The sequence below is a fragment of the Ornithorhynchus anatinus genome, chromosome 12 (assembly GCF_004115215.2).
Source record: "Ornithorhynchus anatinus isolate Pmale09 chromosome 12, mOrnAna1.pri.v4, whole genome shotgun sequence".
Taxonomy (NCBI): domain Eukaryota; kingdom Metazoa; phylum Chordata; class Mammalia; order Monotremata; family Ornithorhynchidae; genus Ornithorhynchus; species Ornithorhynchus anatinus.
Genome location: NC_041739.1, coordinates 5,815,597 through 5,828,802, shown reverse-complemented (window position 1 = coordinate 5,828,802; position 13,206 = coordinate 5,815,597). Strand labels below are relative to the sequence as shown.

Genomic DNA, 13,206 nt, shown 5'->3' with positions numbered 1-13,206 from the left:
ACAAACCCTCTGTTAGAGATATTGGAGAAGGCGGTGCGGCCTAGGGGAAAGAGCGTTGGGCTGGGGGTCGGAGCCCTGGGTTCTAGTCCCAGCTCTGCCTGCTCCGTGACCTGGAGCTAGTCACCTAACCACTCCGCGCCTCAGTTTTCCCATCTTGAAAATGGGGACAAGGTCCCTGCTCTTTTTGCCTCTTTGATCGTGAGCCCTGGGGCGGTCAGAGATTGGGTGTGATCGGATCCATTCTATCTACCCCAACCCTTAGCACGGGGGTTTGGCCTATTGTCAGCCCTGAACGGGTAGCCCTGAAGATTTGGTAGGAAACAGCATTTCTCTTTTCCATAGGACTGGACTAGCTGTCCTGCTCGGTGATTACAGTGATTGTGATATTTGGTGCACCTCTCAGGGTCGCACCTGGAGAGTTTTCAGTCCTCTACCAGTCTTGGCTAAGGGAGGGAGAGTCAAGCAGAGGCCTGTCCATTCCATTCCTAGCTTAGCCAGTGGCTAGCGAGTGAAAGGCCACCTGCTACAAGTCTGAGCCCACTGTGGGCAGGGATTGTCTCTCTTTGTTGCCGAATTGTACTTTCCCAGCGCTTAGTATCCTGCTCTGCACACAGTAAGCGCTTAATAAATACAATTGAATGAATGGCTGAAGTCAAAACTCAACCGTGCTGGGCAGCGGCTGCAGAGTCGAGGGCGGAGATTCGAGTTTACTGTGTGGAAAGAAGCGATGGTAAACTGCTTCCGGATTTTTACCAAGAAAACTCTCTGGATCCTCCACTACCAGAACGATGGCAGATGGAGGTGGGGCGTTCCGGGAGAGATGTGTCCACGGAGTCGCTATGGGTCGGAAATGACCGGACAGCATAAGACAAGACTAGATATTTGTTAAGCTCTTACTATGTGCCAAGTACTGTACTAACCGCTGGGGTGGAGATAAGAAGATAAGTTCAGGTGCAGTCCCTGAACCACATAAGGCTCATAGTTTTAGGAGAAGGGAGAATAGGCACTGAATCCCCATTTTATATATGGGGAAACTGAGGCCCAGAGAAGTGAAGTGACTTGCCCAAGATTACACAGCATTGTACTCTGGAGAAGCTGGAGAAGCAGCGTGGCTCAGTGGAAAGAGCACGGGCTATGGAGTCAGGGCTCATGAGTTCGAATCCCAGCTCTGCCACTTGTCGGCTGTGTGACTGTGGGCAAGTCACTTCACTTCTCTGTGCCTCAGTTCCCTCATCTGTAAAATGGGGATTAAGATTGTGAGCCCCACGTGGGACAACCTGATTCCCCTATGTCTACCCCAGCGCTTAGAACAGTGCTCGGCACATAGTAAGCGCTTAACAAATACCAACATTATTATTATTATTATTACTCTTAGAGAACCAGTGTGGCTTAGTGGATAGAGCCCGGGCTGGGGACTCAGAAGGGCCTGAGTTCTAATCCTGGCTCCCCCACATGTCTTCTGTGTGACCTTGGGCGAGTCACTTCACTTCTCTGGGCCTCAGTTACCTCATCGGTAAAATGGGGACTAAGCACGTGAGCCCCTTGTGGGACAGGCACTGTGTCCAACCTGATTAACTTGTATCTGCCCCAGCACTTAAAAGAGTGCTTCTAAGCGAGAACCATAAGTATTATTACTATCATTACTTTCCCAAGTCCTTCATATAGTAGTCTGTACACGGTAAGGGTTCAGTGAGTGCCATTAATCGATGGATCGATTAATTTCGGAGGCAGGGCCGGTGGAGAAGTGCGAACCACACAGAGAGGGCCCAGAGGGTTGGAAAGGTAACGCCCTTCCGACCGAAGGTTAATGAGCAGCAGAGTTGGCCGTCCTCTCTCCTCGTTCCTGGTGTTTGCTCGGTCAGATGCTCTCCGAGGTAAACGGCTGCCCCTTTCTCTGACCGTCCCGCCCAAGCAAACCCGCTGAGGACCGTTCTTCACCAAAGTTATTTTATCTGAAATAACTAAATGATGGAAACCCAGCCAGAGAAACAGTCAGGGTAATCACAAGAGCAGATCATGCACAATTAAAGACCTCCATTGTATAGAAGTTCATATTTGGCTGATGGATGGATTTTAATCTATTTTCATGCTTGATTTGCATTCTGCCTCTGAGCCTGGCTGACTTGGCAGTAATAAAGGGCTCCATTACATAAATGGCTAATTAAATAATGACCTGGATACTAACAAACAACAAAACATAGAAACCAAAGATGTTTAACTCTATTTGAATCAGTGGGCAAGGGCGTGTCATTGTTTCCAAGTACTTATGGGACATTAATTAGCTCCTTTAGATAAACACCCGGGGGCTACAGTAAGGGCAGCTAAAAGATTAAAAAACAGAACAAAACAAAACAAAAAAACCAAAAACTTGTCGGCCTTCTCCCCAAGAATTTCAGAAGCGGAATTTGCATTTGGTTTTCCATCCTGATCCCTCTCCAAACCACTGCACATGCTATTACCCCGGCTTGGAACCCTTCCCTTTCCCTATGCCAAATCTGCCAGATCACAGCTCTTCCCATCTCTTAAAATCCCACCTCAGTCAATTAATGGTTGGTATTTATTGAGCACTTACCTTCTGCAGAATGCTGCACTAAGGGATTGGGAGAATACTATAGTGTTGGAAGACATGATGAATGAATCAATCGTATACGTTGAGGATTTATTAGGTGCAGAACACTGTAGTAAGCCCTTGGGAGAATAAAATATAACAGAGTTGGTAGACACGTTCCCTGCTCCGGTGAGTTTATAGTCTAGAGGAGATCCCTACCCTCAAGGAGATTATAATTTATCGATCAATCAATGCTATTTGTAGAGGATTAATGGTGTGCAGAGCACTGAACTAAGCATTTGGGAGACTGCAATACAATACGGTTGGTAGATCCAGTCCTTGCTCTCCAGGAGTTTATAATCCAGGGATGTGTTCATAATCCTCAAGCAAGCCTTCTCCAAATATTTCTCAACACCCTCCATCAATACTTCTGTATTTGTATACCATCCTCAGGATTTATGTATCAATGAATAGGCAATTGTAGATTCAATTATTCTACTTTTCTCTGATGTGCCATAGTAGCGTCGCCTACTTTCTATCTGATCTCTGTTCTTACTGCTCCCACTCTTTTTTTTATGATACTTGCTAAGCACTTACTATGTGTCAGGCACTGTACTAAGCATCGGGGTAGATACAAATTAACCAGGTTGGACACAGTCCGTGTCTCGAATGGGGTCGCAGTCTTAATCCCCATTTTAGGGATGGGGGAACTGAGGCCCAGAGAAGTGAAGTGACATGCCCATGGTCACCCGGCAGACAAGTGGCGGAGCCGGGATTAGAAACCAGATCTTTCCGACTCCCAGGCCGGTGCTCTATCCACCTGGCCATGCCGCTTTTCCCGAATGTGACTTTAAAATATCTTTGAAAGTGGGGAGAGTGATGGTCTGTCAGATATGAAGGGGGTGGGAGTCCCAGGCCAGAGGCAGGGCATGGGCGAGGGGTCGGCGGGGAGATAGCGGAGTTAGAGGTACAGTGAGCAGATGGGCATTAGAAGAGTGAAGTGAGCTTGCTGGGTTGTAGTAGGAAACCACAGAAATGAGATCCAAAAGGACAAGGCGACTCAGTGCCGAGGGTAAGGAGTTTATGTTTGATGCGGAGATGGACAGGCAACCGCTAGAGGTTCCGGAGGAGTGGGGAAACATGGACCGGACGGTTTTGTAGAAAATGATCCAGGCAACAGAGTGATGTATTGGACTGGAGTGGGAAGAGACGGGGGGGGTAGGGAGGTCAACAGGGAGGCTGATACAGTAATCAAGTGCTTAGATTAATAAAGTAGGCAGTTTGGTTGGAGAGGAAAGCATAGATTTTAGCGACGTTGTGAAGGTAGAACCAACAGGATTTGGTGACAGGTTGAATATGACGGTCAGATTGTTATCGGTGGGGAACGTGTCTGTTGTTTTGTACTCTCCCAAGAGCTTAGTACAGTGCTCTGCAGATAGTAATAGTGTTGGTATTTGTTCGGCGCTTACTATGTGCCGAGCACTGTTCTAAGCGCTGGGGTAGATACGAGGTAATCAGGTTGTCCCACGTGAGGCTCACGGTTAATCCCCATTTTACAGATGAGGGAACTGAGGCACAGAGAAGTGAAGTGACTCGCCCACAGTCACACAGCTGACAAGTGGCAGAGCCGGGATTCCAACTCATGACCTCTGACTCCCAAGCCGGTGCTCTTTCCACTAAGCCCCGCTGAGCACTCAATAAATCTCACTTGATTGAATGAGACAGATACGTTGAGGCTAATACCAAGGCTAGAGCTTGAGAGACAGGAAGATTGGTGGTGCTGTCCACAATGATGGGAAAGTCATGGGGAGGACAGGGTTTGGATAGGAAGATGAGTTCTTGAATTCTCCCAAGTGCTTGGTACTGTGCTCTCTAAACAATCAACCAATCATATTTATTAAGTACTAACTGTGTGCAGAGCACTGTATTAAGGGCTTGGGAGAGTACAATATAACAGAGTGGGCATACGTGCCCTGAGTTTACAATCTAGAAGAAAACAATAAGAGCTCAAAAAATACTATTGATTGATTGATTGCAGTGAGGAGGAGTTGCCGGTGACCCTGCAGGTCTGTCCATCCTAAAGAACCCCAGGGAAGGTAGCTACACTCATCCTGAGAGACAACGATCGACCTCCACCTGCACAGTTGGGTATGAGATTAGGAGAGATGGAGGGGTGAGAAGAGACAACCAGAGAGAGGAGATGGAGAAACAGACAGGAGTCAGCAACTGAGGGAGACAGAGACCCAAAGAGACATGGAGACAGGGAACCATAAGGAAACACAGACAGAGGGAGAGATAAATGAGCAGGAGAGAGAGAAGGAGACAACCAGGGGCAGGAGACAGAGAAACAGACAGGAGTCGCAGAGACAGAAGGAGTCGGAGACTCCAAGGGAAAGGGAGACAGAGAAGCATGAGGAAACAGAGATAGAGGGAGAGATAAATGGGGAGCTGGGGGAAGAGAAAGAAGACAACCAGAGACAGGAGACAGAGGGAGGCAGAAACCCAAAGGGACAGAGAGGCAGAAAAGCAAAAGGTAAAAAAGATGGAGAGATGAAGGGAGGGAGAGAGAGAGAGAGAGAGTACAGAGAGACAGGGGTCACAGAGACAGAGGGAGACAGAGCACCAAAGAGACAGAGAAGCATGAGGAAACAGAGATAGAGGGAGAGATAAATGGGGAACTGGGGGAAGAGAAAGAAAACAACCAGAGACAGGAGACAGAGGGAGGCAGAAACCCAAAGGGACAGAGAGGCAGAAAAGCAAAAGGTAAAAAGGACAGAGGGAGAGATGAAGGCAGGGAGAGAGAGAGAGAGAGAGTACAGAGAAACAGGGGTCACAGAGACAGAGGGAGACAGAGCACCAAAGAGACAGAGAAGCATGAGGAAACAGAGATAGAGGGAGAGATAAATGGGGAGCTGGGGGAAGAGAAAGAAGACAACCAGAGACAGGAGACAGAGGCAGGCAGAAACCCAAAGGGACAGAGAGGCAGAAAAGCAAAAGGTAAAAAAGAGGGAGAGATGAAGGGAGGGAGAGAGAGACGGAGACAGAGTCCCAAAGAGACAGAGAAGCATGAGGAGAAGTGTGAGAGAGAGAGAAGTGATAGAGGGAGAGACAGAGGAAGAGGGAGACAGAGAGACAGAGAGAGAGACAGAGCTGAGTTTTCCTTGGGGAATTTGATGATTACGCACAATCAGTGACCCATTTGTTTCCAATTGCCATGAAAACCACATTCAACTGGGGCTCTGGAGGGGAATTGTATTATGTGTCTGAGGAAACGATTGGCCGTGATGCTTCGTAAAAGTCAATGGTGTTTCTGACTTCCCAACTCAATCACCAGTGATGAGGCAAGCAGGAAACAGAATGGAAATAATACAAGGAAGCCTTTTCATCAACACCCAAGCCCGAACTTCAACGAGAGAGTCATTGTTTGGCTTTTCAAGGTGGCAACCTCCGCTAGGGCACCTCTGATCTCCAACCGGCCAATGAAGAATTTTAACCACACGTCAGGAGCCGGGTCAGGCTCTGCCAGCTCCACCTCAATTAGCGGGTAATGATTTTTTAAGTGTGTTTATTTTACAAGCCTCCTATCTCTCCCTCTGGCTGCTTGGGTGTGTGTCTTTTCTGGTCCTTCCCTTTGAACTCTGCTCTTTCTCTCTGGGATCCACACCCATTATCTCTGCCAGGGTTCGGGGACTGAAGCGGAGGTTGGGGAAATGTTTGGGGCAAAGATTGAGTGATCCCGAAGTCAGAAGGACAAGATTAACCATCTTCGACGTGACTTGGTCCTTGGTATTTCTTGAGCGCTTGCTGTGGGCAGAGCACTGTACTAAATGCTTGGGGGAGTAGAATACAAAAAGAGGAGGTATAGACAGGCCCTGCCCATCAGGAGTTTTTTTAACAGACTATTCATTCAATAGTATTTATTGAGCGCTTACTATGTGCAGAGCACTGTACTAAGCGCTTGGAATGAACAAGTCGGCAACAGATAGAGACGGTCCCTGCCGTTTGCCGGGCTTATGGTCTAATCGACGGGCTTCTAGTCTGTAAATATATACACTGGTGTGTGTGTGTGTGTGTGTGTATATGAGACAGAGACACGGAGACAGAGAACCATAAGGAAACAGAGACAGAGGGAGAGATAAATGAGCAGGAGAGAGAGAAGGAGCCAACCAGGGGCAGGAGACAGAGAAACAGACAGGAGTCGCAGAGACAGAAGGAGTCGGAGACGCCAAGGGAAAGGGAGACAGAGAAGCATGAGGAAACAGAGATAGAGGGAGAGATAAATGGGGAAATGGGGGAAGAGAAAGAAGACAAGAGTACACCATCTGGGATGTACTCACGGGACATACGCTGTCTGGGACAAATCCACGGCACATACATATACACTGTCTGAGACATATGGCGCATACACTGTCTTGGACAAATACATGTCACATACGCTGTCTGGGATAAATGCCCACAATGCATACACTGGAGAGGACATATACACAGCACATACACTGTCAGGAATATACCCATGACACATTCATTCATTCATTCAATTGTATTTATTGAATGTTTACTAGATAGAGACAATCCCTACCCAACAATGGGCTCACAGTCTAGAAGGGAAGAGACAGACAACAGTAGGGGTAAGACACACACTCTCTGGGTTACCTACATGGCACATATACTGGTGGGACATGCCCATGTCACATACTCTCCTTGGGACATACTCATGACGCACACTGTCTGGGTCATAATAATAATGTTGGTATTAAGCGCTTACTATGTGCAGAGCACTGTTCTAAGCGCTGGGGTAGATAGAAGGTCATCAGGTTGTCCCACGTCATGCTCACAGCTAATCCCCATTTTACAGATGAGGTAACTGAGGCACACAGAAGTGAAATGACTTGCCCACAGTCACACAGCTGACAAGTGGCGGAGCTGGGATTCGAACCCATGGCCTCTGACTCCCAAGCCCAGGCTCTTTCCACTGAGCCTCGATGCTTCTCTAATCATGGCACTGTCTGGGATAAACCCATGAGAAATGCATTCCTTCGGACATTCGCTTCACAAAATGACTCTCCCCACCTTCAGAGCTCTATTGAAGGCCCATCTCCTCCAAGAGGCCTTCCCTGACTAAGAGGCTTTCCTCTTCTCCCACTCCCTTCTGCATCGCCCTGACTTGCTCCCTTTGTTCTTCCCTCTGCACCCCAGAGAACTTAAGTACATATCTGTAATTTATTTATATTAATGTCTGTCTCCCCCCTCTCTAGACTGTGAGCTCGTTGTAGGCCGGGAATGTGCCTGTTGTTCATTTATTTGATTCTATTTATTGAGTGCCTACTCTGTGCAAAGTAGTGCACTTGGGAGAGTACGATATAACAAACAGGCACATTCCTGCCCTCGATGAGTTTGTAGTCTAGAGGGGGAGACAGATATTTAATATAAATAGAATAAATGAATAAATACGAGATACATGCAGGTATATATAGATTAGACTGTAAGCCCGTCAAAGGGCAGGGACCGTATCTGTTGCCGACTTGTTCATTCCAAGCGCTTAGTACAGTGCTCTGCACATAGTAAGTGCTCAATAAATACTATTGAATAAATACTATTGAATGAATATTCATTCATTCATTCAATAGTATTTATTGAGCGCTTACTATGTGCAGAGCACTGTACTAAGCGCTTGGGATGAACAAGTCGGCAACAGAGACAGTCCCTGCCGTCTGACGGGCTTACGGTCTGATCGGGGGAGACGGACAGACGAGAACGATGGCGATAAACAGCGTCAAGAGGAAGAACATCTCGTAAAAACCGATGGCGACTAAATAGAATCGAGGCGATGTACAATTCATTAACAAAATAAATAGGGTGACGAAAATATATACGGTCGAGCGGACGAGTACGGTGCCGTGGGGATGGGAAGGGAGAGGTGGAGGAGCAGAGGGAAAAGGGGAAGATGAGGCTTTAGCTGCGGAGAGGTAAAGGGGGGATGGCAGAGGGAGTAGAGGGGGAAGAGGAGCTCTGTCTGGGAAGGCCTCTCGGAGGAGGTGAGTTTTAAGTAGGGTTTTGAAGAGGGAAAGAGAATCAGTTTGGCGGAGGTGAGGAGGGAGGGCGTTCCGGGACCGCGGGAGGACGCGACCCGGGGGTCGACGGCGGGACGGGCGAGACCGAGGGACGGCGAGGAGGTGGGCGGCGGAGGAGCGGAGCGTGCGGGGTGGGCGGTAGAAAGAGAGAAGGGAGGAGAGGTAGAAAGGAGCGAGGTGACGGACAGCCTCGAAGCCTAGATTGAGGAGTTTCTGTTTGGAGCAGAGGTCGATAGGCAACCACTGGAGTTGTTTAAGAAGGGGAGTGACACGCCCAGATCGTTTCTGCGGGAAGATGAGCCGGGCGGCGGAGTGAAGAATAGACCGGAGCGGGGCGAGAGAGGAGGAAGGGAGGTCAGAGAGAAGGCTGACACGGTAGTCTAGCCGGGATATAATGAATATATACATACATGCCATGGGGATGGGGAGAGGATGAATGAAGGAGCAAGTAAGAACAGCACAGAAGGGAGTGGGAGGAGAGGAGAGGAGGGCTTAGTCAGGGAAGACTTCTTGGAGGAGGTGTGCCTTCCATAAGGTTTTGAAGTGGGGGAGAGCAATTATCTAAGTACTGTTGTACTGTACCCTCCTAAATGCTTAGTACAGTGCTCTGCACACAGTAAATAAATTCGATTGACTGATTAACTCTGTCACGTACAGTCGGGGGCGTAACCATGACACGTACACTCTCTGGGATGCACACACGACATATAGTCTAGGACATAACCACAGCACATATGCGGTCTGGAATATACCCATGACACACCGTCTAGGACATAGCCATAGCCCATAGCACAGCCACCGTCTGGGATATATCCACAGCACAGACCCCATCTGCTCCATTTAGAAGTTCTGCGGTGGGACATAAACCCAGGACATTATCACAAGACGGGCACACACCATCTTTCCAAATTCAACCTAGCCCAGTTCAACCCGACTGAACTGAATGGGAAGCAAATCAATCGATCAGTTTAACTGATCACATGCAGGGCACTGTAGTGCTTAGCACAGAGTAAGTGCCTGGCACATAGTAAGTGCTTAGCAAGTACCATAATTACTAGTAAGTGCTACAATAGTCAATCAATCACTTAATTGTCTTTCTAGAGTGCTTACTGTGTGCACAGCACTGTAATAAGATCTTGGGAGATGACGATAGAACAGAGTTGAAAGTAGAGAGGACAGTAGAGTTTGACAGAGTTGGCAGACACATTCCCTTGCCCACAACGAGCTTGCCGAGCTTGCCGTCTAGAGGGGGAGACAAACATGAATATAAGTGAGTCATTTGTCTCAGCATCGGGTTGCCGAACTGTACTTCCCGAGCACTTAGTACAGTGCTCTGCACGCGGTTAGTCCTTTTTATAAATACGATTGAATGAATGAATTGCTGGCTGAGGGAAAAGGCCAAGGGAGACGGAGTGATTTGAACAGGAAGGCTTAATTCTCATTACCTCAGCACCTACGTGAAGAACGCTTTCACTTGCAAGCTCCTTGAGGGCTGGGACTGTGCCTCTGAATAAAGAAGCAACACAGTGTAGTGAAGAGAGTCCGGGCCTTGTGAGTCAGAAGGACCTGGATTCTAATCCCGGCTCCGTCACTTGTCTGCTGTGTGACCTTGGGCAAGTCATTTCACTTCTCTGGGCCTCAGTTACCTCATCTGTAAAATGGGGATTGAGACCGGAAGCCCCATGTGGGACAAAGACCGTGTCCAACCCCATTTGCTTATATCCGCGCCAGTGCTTAGTTAAGTAAGCACTTAACAATTACCATAATTATTAAATACCATAATTATATGTGATGGAGCTGAGTTTAGAACCCAGACCCTTCTGACGCCCAGGCCTGGGCTCCATTCACTAATCCATGTGACTTCTCAATAAACACAATTAATAGATTGATAATGTCAAACTGATATCAGTGGGGAGCCATTTTGTACTTAAGCCGCTCACCACAAACATCCCAAATCCTAGGAGCCAAACCATTAGAAACAATAGGGGAAATCCATACCGGACAGAAATCGGATGTGGGTCTTGAGCTTTCAACCCTTCACCGGAGCAAAATATATCACGAGAAAGCAAAGAAAAACTCAGGGAAGGAACGACGACAGGCTCCTTTCCAGGCTCTTGTGTTTCACGGTCCAATTACTCAACGTCGATGGCAGAGTCATCCAAAATAAAGGATAATCTCACTGGAGACTGGGCTCGGAGAACTATTTTAGAAAGGAAAGCTGGCCGGGTTTGGAAAACAGAGTTGTAAATCTAGCAGGCGGAATAACTCATGTTCCCTCACAAGCTAAATTGGGGCCTGCTGTTTGGGTAATCTTCCGGCACTGCTCTGGTGGCCATTTTATCCAGAGGACCCGGGGCCACTCGTTTCCAGGGAGGCAGTGGACAATCAGACGCCATTGTCTGCCCGTGGCCTCAGACTATTAAAAAAGAGCCTCCAATCCCGACGCCAGCATTTAAATAATACATCATCCGTGAGCCTTTCTCCCTTGATGAATCACTCTTCTGCAGCGTGCTGGTAGAGTGGCAGGAACGGTGGCTCGCACATCCCCGAAACGTCGCTTGAGGACGAGAGGCCAACCAGGAAGGGAACTCATTTGAAACAGAGGCTGAAGAAAGATGTCTTGTAAGACTAAATGACATTTGCTTTGGGGGATTTCTTTTATGTGAGGTGATTGTTAAACTTGGTCGAGAGGTATATTATTTTGAGCCAGGATTGGGGATTGTCTAGACTCAGGGCCCTCAGTGGGATGGAGGTCAAATCCCTGCCTTCGTTAACATGACAGCCTTTCCCAGGGGTCGGGAAGGGGCTTGCTACTGCAAGAGTAATGGCGATTATCCTCCGAAGCGCAGGCCCGTCAAAGTTCAATCCGCTCGAGGTTCAGCCAGAGGTGTTGATGTATTTTTCAGACAACTCCGAGAGAATGGGAGACGGCCCACAGTCTTGAAGCAGCTCTTTTCTTTCTTATCCCAAGCTATTCCAGGCTTTCATCGAGCTGTTGGCTATGGGATGGTGGCCAATAGACTTGAAGGCAGTTGTCTCTAGGTTGTAGCAGAGGAAGTGAGAGAAATAGCGTGGCTCAGTGGAAAGAGCCCAGGCTTGGGAGTCAGAGATCGTGGGTTCTAATCCCGGCTCTGCTTCTTGCCAGCTGTGACTTTGGGCAAGTCACTTCACTTGTCTGGGCCTCATTGCTCTCATCTGTAAAACGGAGATGAAGACTGAGAGCCCCACGTGGGACAACCTCACCACCTTGTATCCCCCAGCGCTTAGAACAGTGCTTTGCATATAGTAAGCGCTTAACAAATTCCACCATTTTGTTTTTGTAGCTGGTCACTTGTAATAATGATTGTGGTATTTTTTAAGCACTTACTATGTGCCAGGGGTTGTACTAAGCGCTGGGGTGGATATAGGCAAAATGAGTTGGACACAGTCCCTGGCCCAGGTGGGGTTCACAGTCTTCACACGGCAGAGATGTGGTGGAGCCGGCATTAGAACCCATGACTCTAGACTGTAAGGTCATTGTGGGCAGGGAATGTGTCTGCTCATTGTTCTATTGTCCTCTCTCAAGTGCTTAGTACAGTGATCTGCACACAATAAATGCTCAATAAATTCAATTGAATGAATTAATGAAAGAAGGGGTGCCTGGCCTACCTCACCCTCATATCCACATTCCTAAACAACCAACATCTGACCTGCCCTCCCTTGTCTCAGACCTCTTCACTTCAGACCGTCTTCTTTATCGATCAATCCATCAATAACACTTTTTGAGCATTGGCCGGGAGCTGAGCTCTGTACTAAACACTTGGGAGAGCATAATATAAAGTTGACTGTGATATCCATGCCCTCAAAAAGTCTGGAATCTCTGCTGGAATAATGGTGTTTATTAAATGCTATGGACTGGGGTAGATACGGCATCACCAGATTAATAATAACTGTGGTATTTGTTAAGTTCTTACTATGTGTCAGGTACTAAATGCTGGGGTGGATACAAGCAAACTGTGCTGGACACAATTCCTGTCCCCCGTGGACTCACAGTCTCGATCCCCATTTTACAGATGAGGTGACTGAGTCACAGATAATTGAAGTGACTTGCCCAAGGTCACACACAGCAGACAGGTGACAGAGGCAGGGTTGGAACCCAGGATCTTCTGACTCGTCGGCCCGTGCTCTATCCACTGCACCATACTGGGGCATTAAACAGTGGCATTTCCATTCTAAAAGGTATCTTATCCCTATTTAAACGATGGGGAAATTGAGGCTTGGAGAGGTGAAGTGATGTGCCCAAGGTCACACAGCAGGCACGTGGCAGAACCAGGATGAATAATGTTGGTATTTGTTAAGCGCTTACTATGTGCAAAGCACTGTCCTAAGCGCTGGGGAGATACAAGGTGATCAGATTGTCCCTCATGGGGCTCACGGTATTCATCCCCATTTTACAGATGAGGTAACTGAGGCTCATAGAAGTTAAGTGACTTGCCCACAGTCAGCTGACAAGTGTCGGAGCTGGGATTAGAACCCATGACCTCTGACTCCCAAGCCCAGGCTCTTTCCACTGAGCTACGCTGCTTCTCTGAAGGACCCAGGGCCCCT

General features: G+C 48.0%; 1 non-coding gene across 1 annotated transcript; it reads left to right on the top strand.

Moving 5' to 3' along the window:
- Nucleotides 1–393: 393 nt before the first annotated feature.
- Nucleotides 394–531, top strand: LOC114815772. The gene has a single exon (XR_003763575.1). It is a non-coding gene; the product is annotated as a small nucleolar RNA SNORA7 (small nucleolar RNA).
- Nucleotides 532–13,206: the final 12,675 nt, after the last annotated feature.